This window comes from Bubalus kerabau, chromosome 8, assembly GCF_029407905.1.
Source record: "Bubalus kerabau isolate K-KA32 ecotype Philippines breed swamp buffalo chromosome 8, PCC_UOA_SB_1v2, whole genome shotgun sequence".
In the NCBI taxonomy this organism is placed as follows: domain Eukaryota; kingdom Metazoa; phylum Chordata; class Mammalia; order Artiodactyla; family Bovidae; genus Bubalus; species Bubalus kerabau.
Genome location: NC_073631.1, coordinates 37742667 through 37760766, shown reverse-complemented (window position 1 = coordinate 37760766; position 18100 = coordinate 37742667). Strand labels below are relative to the sequence as shown.

The 18100-nt window shown below is 36.8% G+C and overlaps 1 long non-coding RNA gene across 1 annotated transcript in view; it reads left to right on the top strand.

The window, feature by feature from the left end:
- Positions 1–3107: 3107 nt before the first annotated feature.
- Positions 3108–18100, top strand: part of LOC129659048 (uncharacterized) — a 178559-nt gene continuing 163566 nt past the window's right edge. The window contains exons 1-2 of the long non-coding RNA XR_008717765.1: positions 3108–3492; positions 17471–17597. This is a non-coding gene — a long non-coding RNA (uncharacterized LOC129659048). The remainder of the gene's footprint in view (positions 3493–17470; positions 17598–18100) is intronic.

The window sequence follows — 18100 nt, the reverse complement described above, 5'->3', positions numbered from 1 at the left end:
GGCAAAACTAATACAGTGTTTCAGGTTTAAAAATAAAATAAAATTAAAAAAAAAGAATAAATGTATAGTAATTTTTATAAATACAAAAAAATAAAAATAAAATATTAAGGTATTGAGAAGAAATTAAAAAAATTAAAGTATGAAGAAGAAAATATTAAGAAGAAATGTGATGTAAGTCTTAAGAAGAAAGCCCAAGGAGAGGAATGCTGAAAGGATGAGAACCTGCCCAGGGAGGATAAATAGCACATTGCTTACTTGCAATGGTAAAGTCACCAAAATAGACCTGGCCTGAGTAGCACTCTCCATCCACAAGCCTAGACACCAGTGCAGTCAAGTCTGACTTTCATGTGCTGCCTGGTATGGCTAATCCAAAGTAAAATGCCCCACAAGATCAGATCAGATCAGATCAGTCGCTCAGTTGTGTCCGACTCTTTGCGACCCCATGAATTGCAGCACGCCAGGCCTCCCTGTCCATCACCAACTCCCGGAGTTCACTCAGACTCACTTCCATCGAGTCAGTGATGCCATCCAGCCATCTCATCCTCTGTCGTCCCCTTCTCCTCCTGCCCCCAATCTCTCCCAGCATCAGAGTTTTTTCCAATGAGTCAACTCTTCGCACGAGGTGGCCAAAGTACTGGAGTTTCAGCTTTAGCATCATTCCTTCCAAAGAAATCCCAGGGCTGATCTCCTTCAGAATGGACTGGCTGGATCTCCTTGCAGTCCAAGGGACTCTCAAGAGTCTTCTCCAACACCACAGTTCAAAAGCATCAATTCTTCGGCACTCAGCCTTCTTCACAGTCCAACTCTCACATCCATACATGACCACAGGAAAAACCATAGCCTTGACTAGACGGACCTTTGTTGGCAAAGTAATGTCTCTGCTTTTGAATATGCTATCTAGGTTGGTCATAACTTTCCTTCCAAGGAGTAAGCGTCTTTTAATTTCATGGCTGCAATCACCATCTGTAGTGATTTTGGAGCCCAGAAAAATAAAGTCTGACACTGTTTCCACTGTTTCCCCATCTGTTTGCCATGAAGTGATGGGACCGGATGCCATGATCTTCGTTTTTCTGAATGTTGAGCTTTAAGCCAACTTTTTCACTCTCCACTTTAAAGTGTTCACTAAAGTGGCTTATGATGTTTGTTAGTCTTATCTTTACCCTGTGCCCTATGCTCCACCCACCCTTCCCTGCTCGTACCCAGGGACATCACCACCCCCCGCCCCACCCCCCGCCGCCACCACACACACACACACATACACACACACACACACAGGCTCCAGGCCATGTGACAGGCCATACTTGGAGTGGCCATGTGTGTATCTCCCCCAAGGGCTTTTGAGATTGTCATTTTGCAAGATCAGTAAGTCCTTCTGATTGACACTCTCCTCAGTGTGTAGAAGGTGAGAGTGCAGACATCATTGAAACAGATCACTTTCTAGGGATCCAGTGATTATTGCCTAATGATTACAGGAAAAGACATGGATGGAAGATGTGTTGTTTGACATTTATGTCAATAATTTTTAATGATAAATTTAACTAGAAAATGAGTTATTTTTTAGATGCTTATTTTTATTATAGCTCTCACATTTACTATCATTGTTAACAAAATACAGTGATATTAACAATCGTTCAAAGAGTCCTTGGAAACGAACATTCATGGGGAACACTACAGAAAATGCAAGACCATGAGTGGTGATACAATCAATGTGAAATAAATGATATTCAGAAACTATAGAGGCAAGACTTCCTATATTGTTTCATGAGTAATAATAGCATTGCTACTGTTTTTTAGACTTTTAAAAATTAATAAATATTTTAATTGAGGTATAATTGACATTCAAGCTTTTTTAGTCTTAAATGTACAACATAATGATTTGATATTTGTATATATTGCAAAATAATCACTGCAGTAAGTCTAGTTAACATCTTCCACCATACATAGTTATAGAATATTTTTCTTGCATTGAGAACTTTTAAGATCTCCTCTCCTAGCAACCCTCAAATACATGATACAGTATTATTACATCCCCATGGCTTATTAGTTTTAAAACTAGAAGTTTTGCACCTTTTGACCATCTTTACACATTTTGCCCACTTTCCACCCTCTATCCCTAGTCTTGGCTACCATCAATCTGTTCTCTATATCTATGACCTTGGCTTGTTTGTTTTTTAGATTCCACATAGAAGTGAGGCCGTACTATATCCTCTTCTCTTAGTGGAAGATGTGTAATTAGCCAGGGTGGTGCTTTAAACAATAACCATAAAGAATAGTTATAGGACACTAACAGGAAGAAATAAAACCTGGACACTGAAAAAAGTGTGAAAGTCACTCAATCATGTCTGACCCTTTGCTACCCCATGGACTATACGGTCCATGGAATTCTCAGGCCAGAATACAGGAGTGGGTAGCGTTTCCCTTCTCCAGGGGATCTTCCCAACCCAGGGATTGAACCCAGGTCTCCCACATTGAAGGCAAATTCTTTACCAGCTGAGCCACCAGGAAAGCCCAAAGAAACCAACCAAAAAACCTCATTGCACACTGATTGGACAATAAACTGAAATACAGAAAGTTCCCATATAGAAATATCTCTCCACCCATTATCCTGAATGTTCATTGGTACTTCCCTGTACTCAACATGGATTGTTTATTTTGTAACAAACTGTTCCTATAGACAAGTGTTGTGTCACTTACTCATGTCTGACTCTTTGTGACCCCATGGACTATAACCTACCAGACTCCTTGGTCCATGGGATTCTCCAGGCAAGAATACTGGAGTGGGTTGCCATTTCCTTCTCCAGGGGATCTTCCCATCCCAGGGGTTGAACCCAGGTCTCCCACACGGCAGGCAGATTCTTTATCTTCTGAGCCACCAGGGAAGCCCATATGGACATATTTTGTCCTATAGACAAAAGCCCTATCAAATATATTTCCCTGGAATCCAGCACAAACAGTAATATTAAGTTAAAGAGTAGAATCCCAGAATGTGTTCTCAGAAAGACAAGCTTCATCACTCCAATGCCTTGATACCATTGCCACATCTCACATCTCAGTGCAATAAAGGCTGATTGGACTCAGCTGCTTGCTATTCTCAATCACCTCTCTTACCCAGGGTTCTGTGTATAGGGCAGGAGGCTGGAAGGTTAATATGCTGAAACTATTTGGCAGTGAAACAAAAGCTTTAAAACAGTTTGGTAGTGGAATAACAGATTTCAAAACCTAATTCTATTTGAGACATATCTATATGACAATGAGATCAACAGACTACAATCATACCACTCAAACTATGCACCAGTGTATTCTCTCAGGAGCTACAGCAAACTCATAGAGGAGCTGCATAACTTAAAATTTCAAGAAAAACATGGCAATACTCAGCAGCCCTCAGACATAAAGTGAAAAATATTAACAATTTCAACATTGCATAGGGCTACATTCCTTTTGATGACATCATGACTTGCTGAATGGTGTTTCCTGCAGTTGCATGATAAAAAAGTAAGTACCATATGAAAATCACGGTGAAACAGGAAATGAGTGTGTGAGTGTTTGATTTGATTTAAAAAGCTTATACAGCTAAACAGGTGCACACACCCAATTTGTAAGTAATTGTGGTTATTTAAGAATGAACTAAATTTTATTTTGTTCTCTTGGTTTATGTGTATTTTTTCTAAAAGCCTACTAAGTTGTTAGAACATAAATACTTGTTAGGCTGTTTGGAATTAGCTACTAAGTAATGGGAGCTGTTAGGTATTTCTTTTGTCCTAGGATATGCAAAGAAAAAAATTACTAAGATACTGAGAATATTATGAATTCAAAATTTTGTGAACCTCCCAAGCTTTGGTGGAAGAGGAACTGTTTTGGATAATATTTTAATATGATGACTTATATTTTCTTGAGCCATTACTTCCTGGGAGATCTGAATGTACAAGTGAAAATTTTAAGGTTAGTCTGTCCCATCTAAATCATATTGACATTTAAAAATTTAAATGTGTACTTTGACATCTATATAGTGATTACCATATGGCTAAGTTTTTATTACTTTAACCAAAATAGTAATTTGAGCAATCTGAAATAAATTTATATATAAATTTGGTTCATTTTACATTGATATGTGTCCCAGATTTGAAATTGATATTATGAAATTTGTATCTTAGTAGTCCCTAAGAACTAAATGTCAATATGAAAAAAAAAAAAAAGGAAAGAAATGTGATGCAATTAAACTGCCTTTCTTAAGAAGGACAGTTTTAACCAAGTATGTGACAACCCTTAAAATATTACAACCTGTTTCTGCCAAATTCCCCATTCCCAAGTGGATCATCTGACTTTGACAAACCTGACTGGTAGTTTTCGTTTTGGCAATTTGCAGGTTTTGTTTTCATGTACTATATGTCACTCTGCTTATTAACTGGGGGTGAATAAATCATTCTTTCAAAGAGGCATATGAACAGTACAACCAAAATGAACTATCAATGGATAAAAATAGGAAAGAAGCCCAGGAGGAAAGTTTCTCTCTTGGCTGTATTTGTCCCCTCAAGGATTGTGAGATAAATTAAACTGGCCACTCATATTTCTGAATATGCTGAAGAACAATTTTGTTAATTAAACCATATATCCTTGACTCTGATTACAAAATAACGTTTCACATATTGGTAACTAAACTTCACTTCTTTATTCTTTAAAGTTTTTGGTAACTATCCATAAAAGTGACATAAAAAGAATATAAAACCAATCTGAATTTCTTTTAAAATTGTTTTATTTTCTATTGGAGCATAGTTGATTTACAATATGTTGGTTACAGGTATATTGGAAAAATGATTTATTTACACACACACACACATATATATATATAATATATACATACTATATATATATTACATATATATTATTTTTCAGACTCTTTTCCTTTATATAGGTTATTACAGAGTACTAAGAATTCTCTGTGCCATACAGTAGATCTATTTTTTATATAGTAATGTATATATGTTAATCCCAGCTTACTGGCTGTACCAATTTACATTTCTACCAATAGTGTAGGAGGGTTCTCTTTTCTCCACACCCTCTCCAGCATTTATTGTTTATAGACATTTTACTAACAGCCATTGTAGCTGGTGTGAACTTATACATCATTGCTTTCATTTGTATTTCTCTAAAAATTAGTGATGTTCAACATATTCTAGTGCTTTTTGGACATCTGTATGTCTTCTGTGGAGAAATGTCTGTTTAGATCTTCTGTCCATTTTTCAGTTGAGTTGCTTTTTGTGTATTGAGGTTCATGAGCTGTTTGTATATTTTGGAGATTAACCCCTTGTCCATCCCATTGTTTGCAAATGCTTTCTCATTCTGTGGGTCGTCTTTCCTTTTTATTGATGGTTTCCTTTGCTATGCAAAATCTTTTACATTTAATTTGGTCTCATTTGTTTAGTTTTGTTTTTATTCTTATTACTCTAAATGGTGAATCCAAAAGAAACATATTGTTGCAATTTATGTCAAAGTATGTTCTGCCTGTGTCTTCCTATGAAAGTTTTACAGTATCTGGTCTTATATTTAGGTATTTAATCTATTGTCTGATTCGCAATGAAAGGTTCTATCATTACTGTACTGTAACATATTGATGAAAGATTAGAGAGAAGGATTAGATAGAAACATGACAAATAGTCACAAAGTTTCAATGAGGTCATGACTATAGTGTTTTAACATTGTTAATATACATGATGCTTGGTGTAAAGTACATCTAAAAATATTTTAATCCTTCCTGACAGAGTGCAGTGGACCCTCTATGGTTTGAAAACTCTGATCAAAAATATTTGAAAAAAAGAAAAACTCCAGAAATTTTCCAAAAGGCAAAATTTGAATCTGCCAGTTCCACCAACTATTTACATGTACAGAGTATTAATATTTACATTGATTAGGTATTTTAAGTAACATAAAGATGATTTCAAGTACATTGAGAGATGAATGTTATATACAAATATTACACCATCTTATCTATGGGATTTGACCATACTCAGATTTTCATATCTTTGGAGGTCCTGGTACCAATCTTCTGTGGATGCTGAGAGATGATTGTAGCTTTTTCTTCTTCTCCTCCTAACCCTCCTACTCTTTCTTCTGATAAATATACCTAATGAAATGTAACATTAACAGAGAGAGATGGTGGTCTTTGGAGTCAGACCTGAGTGTAAATCAGAATCCCATGGTATGTGGTCTTGGGGAAGATATTTAACCTGATGATGATTTAAACATAACAATATGTGTATAAAATCATTCTCTGAGGATTTGCATGTAGATTAATTCAGTTACTATATATAGATTTCTAGTATGATGAGTCTCTTTTACCTCCCATGCATTTATTTCCTAGCTTTATAAGTCTGCCCAAGGTCTTGGTATTCTAATTTTGTCCAAGCCTCAGTGTCTTCAACTATTATACTGAGGCTAAAAACAATGCCTACTTATAAGGTTGTTTTAACAGTTAAATATAGCCCAGCTAAAATGCAAAGTGCAGTGCCTCTTCAGGGAAAGTAATATATATTGATTACTGTTATTATTATACTACTTGCTATTTTTAGTAGTAGTGGAACTCCACTTCTTCTGCATGACTCATACTCAGTGTAGAGTATACATGATCCTTCTTTTTGTGCTTGGCAAAATTAATTCATTATAAAATCAATTGCTTAGTGAATAGAAGAAAGGATCATGCATGGGACCATTAACATGTCTAAAAATTGCAAAAGAATGTTCATGAGATAAATTTCATTTTACTGCAAAGCCTATGGTTGGAATGTGTTTTCTCCAGTGAATTGAATGTGTCACTGCAGCTGGTCTCCTATGTGAAAGTGGACGATCCCAGTGAGAACAAAGTAAGGGCAGTGCACTCTGTATGTCTACAAAGGCGGCCAGAGTAATTTAGGAATGGTTCTCTACCCACTGGGAGATTTCATACACTCATCACTTTCTTTTAGTCTGATATACAGGCAGTTCCTTCTACTACTCTTGTTCTTGGCTCCTTTGAATGATTGCTTTGCCAGAAATAAGGCCATGACTCAGGCTTGCCAGATGGGCCATGCTTTGCAGGCACTCAGAAGAGGCCTGAAGCGTGTTTATGATACACGTCATGTCTGAGGTGAGTTAGAGATTTCCCTGGAATTTCACAGAAGAAACAAAGTCCTTAGTGGTATTTTGCAGTAGTTTGAAGTGAAAAATAAAGCTATGGCTTGCTTTTCATAATGTCAGATGATAGGACACAGTGCAATGCCTGAAAATGTAGAACATTGAATGAAAGAATAAAAATGAATAATTTACTATGAAAACCATTTTCTAATTCAAGAAAGCATATATTCAGAACTCTGAAGTTTAGCATTTTGAAAGGAGTTAGCTCTAAACTTTCGACCCTTCTGCTTTATTTATTTTATAATTAAAAACTTATTAACACAGTGAATCTTACAGTGATCAATGAACAATAGCTGATGCTTTGTCTGGGTTTTGTCTAGGCTTCTCTGGAACAGTAAGAATTAGAAAATGCAGTATAAAACTTTTGATGGTATTTTGACAGTTCTGTGTCAGACACATCATTGGTATAGCTTTCTGCATTTCAAAATCAATCATTCAACAGAAGTTATGAGGTTTCCTATTAACATTTTCCCTGAAATTTTAAGACTGAAGAATACTTCCATAACCTACTTCTCTAAACCAGAATTTGAAATAAAGCAATTGTGATGCCTCTGGGCACTGGGAAAGTATTCCTGAGCTCACCCTCTCAAACTTAATCAGTTGAAGCGATAAGATGAACAGTTAGAAGGTAAATACATAAAACAGAATTTTTATATCTGAAATCTAAAAAAGCATTTCAAAATACATTGTTGACACACTTGCTTCAGAAATCTAGAAATGTAGCTGAGATCATGAAAGGTTTGTTTTGAAATTACTTCTCAGTGATGTATTTCATATGAGGATGGAAATTATTGCAGTTGTTTTGTTTGTGGGGTCTAGAGATTTCAACTTGATAATATGTGATAGTAAACTAGTATATTAAATGTGAGTTCCTTGAAGATAGAAACCATCTCTTCCTCATATATGTACACATAGCACATAGCAAAATTGATAACAGACTCAAGATAAGTTTATTGAATTTGAGTTGCACCACTTCACCACAAAGTAAAAAGAATAGTAGGTTAGAAATCTAGGGCAATGACTCTTAAACTAGTGTCTGCTATGATTGTTAAACTAGTGTCTAAGAGAATCTTAAGAACTTGTCAAAATATAGTTCCCTCTCTCAATCTCTTTCTCTCCAAACTAAACACATACATACAGTTCTCATTAGAACCACAATAATAATGCAAAAGCAAAATTCAGAGAATTTTTCAGCAATAAAGATAAAAGAAGGGGGGGGAGAAATGGTAAAGAAAACTGTAGGCACTGAGAAGAAAGTAGGTCATGTATTAAGGACAATAACGTATTTTCATATCCAATTTATTTAGACTTGAATATAGGAAGTTGCTACTTTTTGTGCTGGATGTTTCACCCTCATTCAAAATATTGTTATAAAATAATTCCATTTTTCTGTTGCTGGAGAAATCAGTTCACATTTCAATTCCTTCTTAGAAGTCTTCTTTCTCAGTCATCAGATAGATACAACCTTAGTGAATATTTTGAGCATGCAAAAGGTGAGGAGTTAACAGTGAAAGCTAGAGAGGCTCACAATACAACACCCACTTTCCTGGTACCTTCCAGGACCCACACACGGCACATGCATTTTTAAAATAAATTTCTATTCTGTATAGTTGATTTACAATGTGTTTTGTTAGTTTCAGGTGTTCAGCAAAGTGAATCAGTTATACATGTACATATATCCACTGTTTTTAGATTCTTTCCCCATATAGTTCATATAGAATATTGGGTAGAGTTCCTTGTGCTATACAGTAGGTCCTTATTAGTTACTATATATTTTATATAGAGTAGTATGTATATGTCAATTCCAGTCTCTTAATATTTCCCTCCTCCCTATCCCCTTTGGTAACCATAAATTTGTTTTCTATATCTGTGACTCTATTTCTACTTTGTAAATAAGTTTACTTTTACCATTTTTTAGATTCCATATATAAGTTATATCATATGATATTTATCTTTCTCATATGCGTTTTTACATCTAAGAATATGACTTGGTCATGAGCTAATATTATTTTGCAAAAACTAAACTTTCCATGCTTTGTTTGGTTTGCCATTTATGTGATTGGCTACTTAGAACACATAATGTTTGTTTTCCAGATTTTGTAATACCATGTACCCTGTAGGGATTTGCACTTCATTCTGATGACTGTGTGTTTTTAGAAATCCTTATAAATCCTGTGCTTACCAAATAAAACATCCCAGACCAGTCTGCTGTTGGCTGCTCCAAACTAGTCCTGAGGTGTAGTTACTGTTTAAAGAAACTCCTAATAGAACATGAGTAAAAGTTGACTTTTGGTTATATGTTTCCTGTGATTTAACTATTAGTTCCAAACACATCAAGTTAATAACTCATCTGTATGCATGTATATATTTATAATTGTCTGCATGATGGTACCCCACTCCAGTACTCTTGCTTGGAAAATCCCATGGATGGAGGAGCCTGGTAGGCTGCAGTCTATGGGGTTGCTGAGAGTCGGACACGACTGAGCAACTTCACTTTCACTTTTCACTTTCATGCATTGAAGGAAATGGCAACCCACTCCAGTGTTCTTGCCCGGAGAATCCCAGGGATGGGGGAGCCTGGTGGGCTTCCGTCTATGGGGTCGCACAGAGTAGGACACGACGGAAGCGACTTAGCAGCAGCAGCAGCAGCATTTAATTAGCTACAATGTTTAATGGCACATTTCATTATCAAGAAATTCATTTTTTATTAAAAATTCTGTTAAACAAACAGGCATTCTCTACATCAGTATATACCAGTTATCTGTATCATAGTAGTTCATTTCAGCTGCCGTCCCTTCTTTCATAGCTGATGCTACTTCAGTATCAACCTCACCTGATAAAACCAATATGATTACACAGAGGATAGATATTAGACTAACAGGGAAGTGAAGTTAATGGAAAACAACGCCATTGCAAAGAGAGGCATTTTGGGATGAACTTCTTCCTCAGTTCAGTTCAGTCACTCAGTTGTGTTTGACTCTGCGACCCCATGGACGGTAGCGCACCAGGCATCCCTGTCCATCATGAACTCCCAGAGCTTGCTCAAACTCATGTCCATCGAGTCGGTGATGCCTTCCAACCATCTCATCCTCTGTCATCCCCTTTTCTTCCTGCCTTCAATCTTTGCCAGCATCAAGGTCTGTTCCAATGAGTCAGTTATTCACATCAGGTGAGCAAAGTATTGGAGTTTCAGTTCTTCCAATGAACATTCAGGACTGATTTGTTTAGGATTGAATGGTTTCATCTCCCTGCGGTCCAAGGGACTCTCAAGAGTCTTATCCAACACCACAGTTCAGAAGCATCAATTCTTCAGTGCTCAGCTTTCTTTATAATCCAACTCTCATATCCATACATGACTACTGGAAAAAACATAGCTTTGATTAGATGGACCTTTGTCAGTGAATAATGTCTCTGCTTTTTAATATGCTGTCTAGGTTGGTCATAGCTTTTCTTCCAAGGAGTAAGCGTCTTTTAATTTCATGGCTGCAGTCACTGTATGCAGTGATTTTGAGCCCAGAAAAATAAACTCTCACTGTTTCCATTGTTTCCCTATCTCTTTGCCGTGGAGTGATGGGACCGGATGCCATGATCTATCTTAGTTTTTTGAATGTTGAGTTTTAAGCCATGTTTCTCACTCTCCTCTTTCACTTTCAAAAAGAGGCGCTTTAGTTCTTCTTTGCTTTCTGCGATGAGGGTGGTGTCATCTGCATATCTGAGGTTATTGATATTTCTCCCAGCAGTCTTGATTCCAGCTGTGGTTCATCCAGCCTGGCACGTCATATGATGTACTCTGCGTATAAGTTAAATAAGCAGGGTGACAATATACAGCCTTGATGTACTCCTTTCCCAGTTTGGAACCACTTCATTGTTCCATGTCTAACTGTTGCTTCCTGACCTGCATACAGATTTCTCAGGAGGCTGGTAAGGTGGTCTAGTATTCCCATCTCTTGAAGAATTTTCCACAGTTTATTGTGATCCACACAGTCAAGAGCTTTGGTGTAGTCAATAAAGCAGAAGTAGATGTTTTTCTGGAACTCTTGATTTTCTGATGATCAAACAGATATTGGCCATTTGATCCTCTGCCTTTTCTAAATCCAACTTGAACATCTGGAAATTCACAGTTCAAATACTGTTGATACCTAGCTTGGAGAATTTTGAACATTACTTTGCTAGCTTGTGAGATAAGTGCAGTTGTGTGGTAGTTTGAGCATTCTTTGGCATTGTCTTTCTTTGGGATTGGAATGAAAACTGACCTTTTCCAGGCCTGTGGCCACTGCTGAGTTTCTAATTTTGCTGGCATATTGAATGCAGCACTTTAATAGCATCATCTTTTAGGATCTGAAATAGCTCAACTGGAATTCCATTACCTTCACTAGCTTTGTTTGTAGTGATGCTTCCTAAGGTCCATTTGACTTTGCATTTCAGGATGTCTGGCTCTAAGGTGAGTGATCACACCATCGTGGTTATCTGGGTCATTAAGGTCTTTTTTTGTATAGTTTTCTGTGTATTCTTACAACCTCTTCTTAGTATCTTCTGCTTCTGTTGATGCTGCTGCTACTAAGTTGCTTCAGTCATGTCCGACTCTGTGCGACCCGATAGACGGCAGCCCACCAGGCTCAGCAGTCCCTGGAATTCTCCAGGCAAGAACACTGGAGTGGGTTGCCATTTCCTTCTCCAATGCATGAAAGTGAAAAGTTAAAGTGAAGTCGCTCAGTCATGTCCAACTCTTAGCGACCCCATGGACTACAGCCCACCAGGCTCCTCCGTCCATGGGATTTTCCAGGCAAGAGTACTGGAGTGGGGTGCCATTGCCTTCTCCGTATTAGGTCCATACAATTTCTGTCCTTCATTGTGCCCATTTTTGCATGAACTATTCCCTTGATATCTCTGATTTTCTTGAAGATATCTCTAGTCTTTCCCATTCTATTGTTTCCATTCAATTCTCTTCCTCAGTAGAGAAAAAATAATGACTTTAAATTAATTTGATATTTAACTAATCTCTGAGTGGAAGTTGTATTTAAAATCTAAACATAAACAATTAAAAATTTGAGCATCTATTTATACTCAATTTTAATAAAAGTATGTGGAAAGGATCATTCCAAAGGAGTTCAGAAACGCTGTGAGCTATTTGAGACGTGAGAGAAGAGGAGTCAGAGAGGATAAGGCAGATTATAGCTGCTTACTGCTGTGTAAAGAGTTCCCTAGTTCTGGATGAGGAAAAGATGAGTGAAATTTAACCACAGAAACACAGCATATAGTATTTATTATGGTATACACCATTACTTTAATGACTTTAACTGTACAATATCCTACATAATTTTCTTGGTTTTTAATTTTATTTTTTATACCAAATTCCAGTAACTATGTAAAGCAATTCAGATATTTTTGTAGCTTGATGTCTGGACCAATTGGACCACAACTCAATGTGGAAATTCAAGATTTTATTGTGGAAATTAGGAAGATGAGACAAGCAGCATCCTTCGCGGTGGGTTTGGCTCAGTTGATGTGTGCTCTGTGTTGAATAAGAGTTGAGAAAGCACTAGGCTGGGAGTCAGGCCGTCTGTCTTCACCTCTTAGAGCTGCTTGCAAGCACATTTGGATGATGTAGGGGTACAGAGACTAGGTGGATACATTTTCTTCTATTATTAAAGTCACTGACATTTTCCTCTGCTTTAACAGGTGGATTTAGGCAAATTATATACTTCAGGTTACCAGTTTCCTTGTTTATAAAGTAAGTATAATAGTGGTACCTAATAGTGAGGAAAGATGAATTAGTACATGTAAAGAGTTGTGAATAGTTCTTGGCACATAATATACACATAAGAACCAGAGTAGGACAGAAAACACAGGGTCAGCAAAAGTACAAGTCTACTGGAATTTAACTGTGTGGGTTCAAATTCAAGATCTCCCACCTGCTAGTGGTGTGACCTGGCTTCTCAGAGCTTCATTTTTTTTACATGAAAAAGGAGACAGAAATAATATTTTCTTCAAGACATTTTGGGAGATTTATTGAGAATGTATACATAAAACAGTAGGACAGTTTTAAAAAATGTAGCTATTTTAATTATTATGAAATAATTATATTTCATGTTAACTAAGGAGGAAAATCATTAAAAAGGAGAACTGGGGTTCTTTACTTATTCAAAAGAGGGAAACTAAAGTCTTCAGAAAGTTTAAAGTATAAACAAAAGCAACTACATAGCATATTATTATTACTATGTCATGGTATTATGATGTTACACATTGTCTAAAAGTAAAACCTCCTTTAGGCTTCCCAGGTGGTTCAGATGGCAAAGCATCTGCCTGCAATGCAGGAGACCTGGGTTGGATCCCTGAGTTGGGAAGATCCCCTGGAGAAGGGAATGAATGGCAACTCACTCCAGTATTCTTGCCTGGAGAATTCCAAGGAAGAGGAGCCTGGCGGGCTACAGTGCATGGGGTTGCAAAGAGTTGGACACAACTGAGCGACTAACACACAAAACCTCCTTTTAGAAACAACATACAATGATATGCTTTAGGAAACATATCCTGATTTATGAAGGAAAGAGAATTCTGCTTTCCATGTAAGCATACAAAATATGTAAAAATTAAGGTGATTGCTCTTTCTGAGAAATTTTCTTTCATATTATTTACAACTCTGACATTACATATATTGTGAAATTGAAATACATAACTTCTCTAAAGGAAGGTGGTTACAAGCATGATTTCTGTGCTTCTAGACACTGAACAAAAACTGACTAACCATTTGTTACTCATTATCTAGAGTGAAACATGAGGCTTCCCAGGTGATGCTAGTGGTAAAGAACTACCTGCCAATGCAGGAGACAAGAGATGTTGGTCTGATCCCTGAGCTGGGAAGATCCCCTGGAGGAGGGCATGGCAACCCACTCCAGCATTCTTGCTGGAGTATCCCATGGACAGAGGAGCCTAACAAGCTACAGTCCATAGGGTTGCACAGAGTGGTACACAACTGAAGGGATTTAGCGTGCATACACTGAGTGAAATATAGTTTAAGAGTGTCCACAAGATACAAAGTTGAAGAAAGAATCATGTAAATTCTGTCATGTTTCTCCACTTTTTCAACCTCCTTCTGTGATCTTAAGCCTATGAATTAATTCTGGGCTTCTGGGCATTCTCCCCTAACTTCTCAGTATATTTTCCTCTTTCCCGTTCCTGCTGTCCCCAGTCCATACTCAGCAACAGCCACTTACCATAAGAGTCCTTAATCCCATTTAGTTCCTAATGGCTATTTGGTAGCTTTATGCATATTTTATATATTTAGTTGGGCCTTTCCAATGCACTTTATATCTTAAAGAGGAAATATGTTCCATTGCTAAACTATAATAATGGTGTCAAATAACATTTTCCAATGGAGGAAGGGTGTATTCATGGAAACTTTTTTGGAAGGTTTTTATTTTCGGAAATTTGAAAATGTAAATCCCCTAACAGTATATGCATGATAAATATCTAGCATGACTATAAATAATAACAAATAATACCGTGTCCTATTCCCTGTAGTTTTCCTCACAATGCCCTATGTCTCTTGCCCATCTGTTCTCCATTTTATGATGCTGATCCAGATGGTTCTCAAATACATGGGAGTGCAGAAATTTATAGATGGAGGAGAGTGTAAGGTAGCCCTGTTACATTAATCAGATTTTATGTTGGTTTCAAAATGAGAAGAGTATTTTGAAAAGACAAGAAGAATCTCTCCCTATAAAAATAGAAAATGGCTATTGAAAACGTCTTAACCAGCTTTAAGCCCATTTTTCTGTGAGTGATTTCAGTTTGAGGAAAGTTTTTCCTAATGCAGTGTGTCTGTGATAAAGCAATGGGTTTACTGACAGAAGAAAATTGGGATGCAGGGTCTTGACAACTGATCCTCACTATGATATATAGTATTCAGCCTGTAGTTAATTGAACATTTGAAATTAATGATAGCACACAAAAGTATATTCATTTGGCCCTATGTTTTGGCTTGTAGTTTTAAACACACATGACTGACTCGATGGACATGAATTTGAGCAAGCTCTAGGAGTTGGTGATGGACAGGGAGGCCTGACATGCTGCGGTCCATGGGGTCGCAAAGAGTCAGACACAACTGAGCGACTAAACTGAACTGAACTGAATACGTTAATGATGATGCCTTGTTGCAAATTACATACTAATGTCTTATTAGGAAATGCATGTAGAGTACATCATTTGACAAATGCACTCAGTTTGCTTTGGGAGAAGATATTTTTGCATGAGAAAGTTGCCCCAACACCTGAATTTTAATCCTGTTTGCAAAATTATATTACTTTGTGCAAACCATAAATTTTTATTGAGCCACTGTTTTCTTCTGTGGTCAATACTCTGATTTTAATATATTTAAAATACCAGACCACCTCATCTGCCTCTTGAGAAATTTGTATGCAGGTCAGGAAGCAACAGTTAGAACTGGACATGGAACAACAGACTGGTTCCAAATAGGAAAAGGAGGACGTCAAGGCTGTATATTGTCACCCTGGTTATTTAACTTATATGCAAAAATGCTGACTGGAAGAAACAGAAGCTGGAATCAAGATTGCCAGGAGAAATATCAACAACCTCAGATATGCAGATGACACCATCCTTATGGCAGAAAGTGAAGAGGAACTAAAAAACCTCTTGATGAAAGTGAAAGTGGAGAGTGAAAAAGTTGGCTTAAAGCTCAACATTCAGAAAACGAAGATCATGGCATCCAGTCCCATCACTTCATGGGAAATAGATGAGGAAACAGTGGAAACTGTCAGACTTCATTTTTTTGGGCTCCAAAATCACTGCAGATGGTGACTGCAGCCATGAAATTAAAAGACGCTTACTCCTTGGAAGAAAAGTTATGACCAACCTAGATAGCATATTCAAAAGCAGAGACATTACTTTGCCAACAAAGGTCCATCTAGTCAAGGCTATGGTTTTTCCAGTGGTCATGTATGGATGTGAGAGTTGGACCATAAAGAAAGCTGAGTGCCAAAGAACTGATGCTTTTGAACTGTGGTGTTGGAGAAGACTCTTGAGAGCCCCTTGGACTGCAAGGAGATCCAACCAGTCCATTCTGAAGGAGATCAGCCCTGGGATTTCTTTGGAAGGAATGATGCTGAAGCTGAAACTCCAGTACTTTGGCCACCTCATGCGAGGAGTTGACTCATTGGAAAAGACTCTGATGCTGGGAGGGATTGGGGGCAGGAGGAGAAGGGGATGACAGAGGATGAGATGGCTGGATGGAATCACTGACTCGATGGACATGAGTCTGGGTGAACTCCGGGAGTTGGTGATGGACAGGGAGGCCTGGCATACTGTGATTCATGGGGTCGCAAAAAGTCAGATACAACTGTGTGACTGAACTGAACTGAACTGAAAATTAAATTATGTATCTTGCATGATTTATACCTAATCAAAATGATCTCAGGAGCTATTGTTTGATAATAAATTTTAATAATTTATTTCTCCTATTTAGTAACACTTTGATATGACTGAAGTCATTTCTATTTTATATGTAGGAAAAAGTAACCCTAGCATGGAAAATTCTTTAATCATTCTTAAAGAGTCATAAATATTTTGTACCTATAACCCAATGTGATTTTTTTTTAATAAAAAATTCATGGCCCTAAATTTTGGAGACCGAAGCACCTATTATAAGCATGAGACTTGTGTAAAAGTTATTAACATGTACATCCCTAAAAGGATGTCATTCAAACTCAGAATATATCTATGTTTTTCCATACAAAAAAATAAATAGCATTTAGATTTCTTGTCAATTAGCTGATATATTTGCCCCCAAAACTTCAAGTGAAATTGAAAGAAATGTGTACTTTAGTTATTTTATAAGAAAACATGTACTTTTTCTCGTGTTTATAATCAGTACTATCTTTTGCAGCAGTTAGTGCTGAATTAGTGCAGATTTTCAAAATATATTTACTTCTTACTTCCAAAATTTAGCCAGCCTAAGATCAGAGTTTAAACTCTTCATCTCTTAACTTTCATGAGCTCCTTTCAGAACCCTGGCAGAAACCGTAGCAATGTATTCTGTTGGCCTTACATTTTAACTGAAATTTACCAGAATAAGTAATTTCAATTAAAGTCACTTGAGATTATCATCTCTGTACTCAAACTTCTGTGTCATGTGTCTTCGAAGTATCCCTGGGCATTTTTATGGAGTCTGTCTAAGGGGAAGCTTGGGACACATTTTGTCTGGATTTTAGTAGGTTATCTGGTTGGCAATCACTTTGTGATTTGGCAATGACTTCTGTGCATAGTTAATATATTGCTCACTATCCCCTTGTAGGAGAGATTTCCAGAAGTTCTCTGCCAATTTGTAACATTGTAACATAAAGGTATGAAGACAAAGGTCGTGTTGCAGTATGAACATTCTGTCCCATGGCACCCTGATCTTGATGGATATGGGAAATGAGGTATGATGTGACAAATATATCAAGCCAGTTAATGATTTCTATAATTTTTTTTTTATTTGACTGACACTCAGGTCAAAACAATGTCCTTTCCTTTGGGCATATATTTAACTGTGCTTTCAAATCTTAGAGCTAAATAAAAATAACCAATGTTTTTCTATCAGCCATGCTAAAAGACAATTTCAACTCTTTCTCTACAGAAAACGATTACAAAAACATTATTATATCAAAGGTTAGAATTTTAAGCCAAAACTATCTGGCAAAACATATCATAAAGCTGTGTCAGTTAAGATAGCTAAGTTAAAAAGAAATTTACACTATTTTTCTGGATTTTCTGATGTGAGTGGTATAAGCTATCCTTTCATAACTTAATTGTTGTTAACAATTAAATTATCAAAGGCTGGCATATATATATATATATATATATATATATTTAAAATCCTCTAAGTTGTATAAGCCACAGATCTCATAAGGATATAAACTTAGTAATTAATTGATATCTCTCT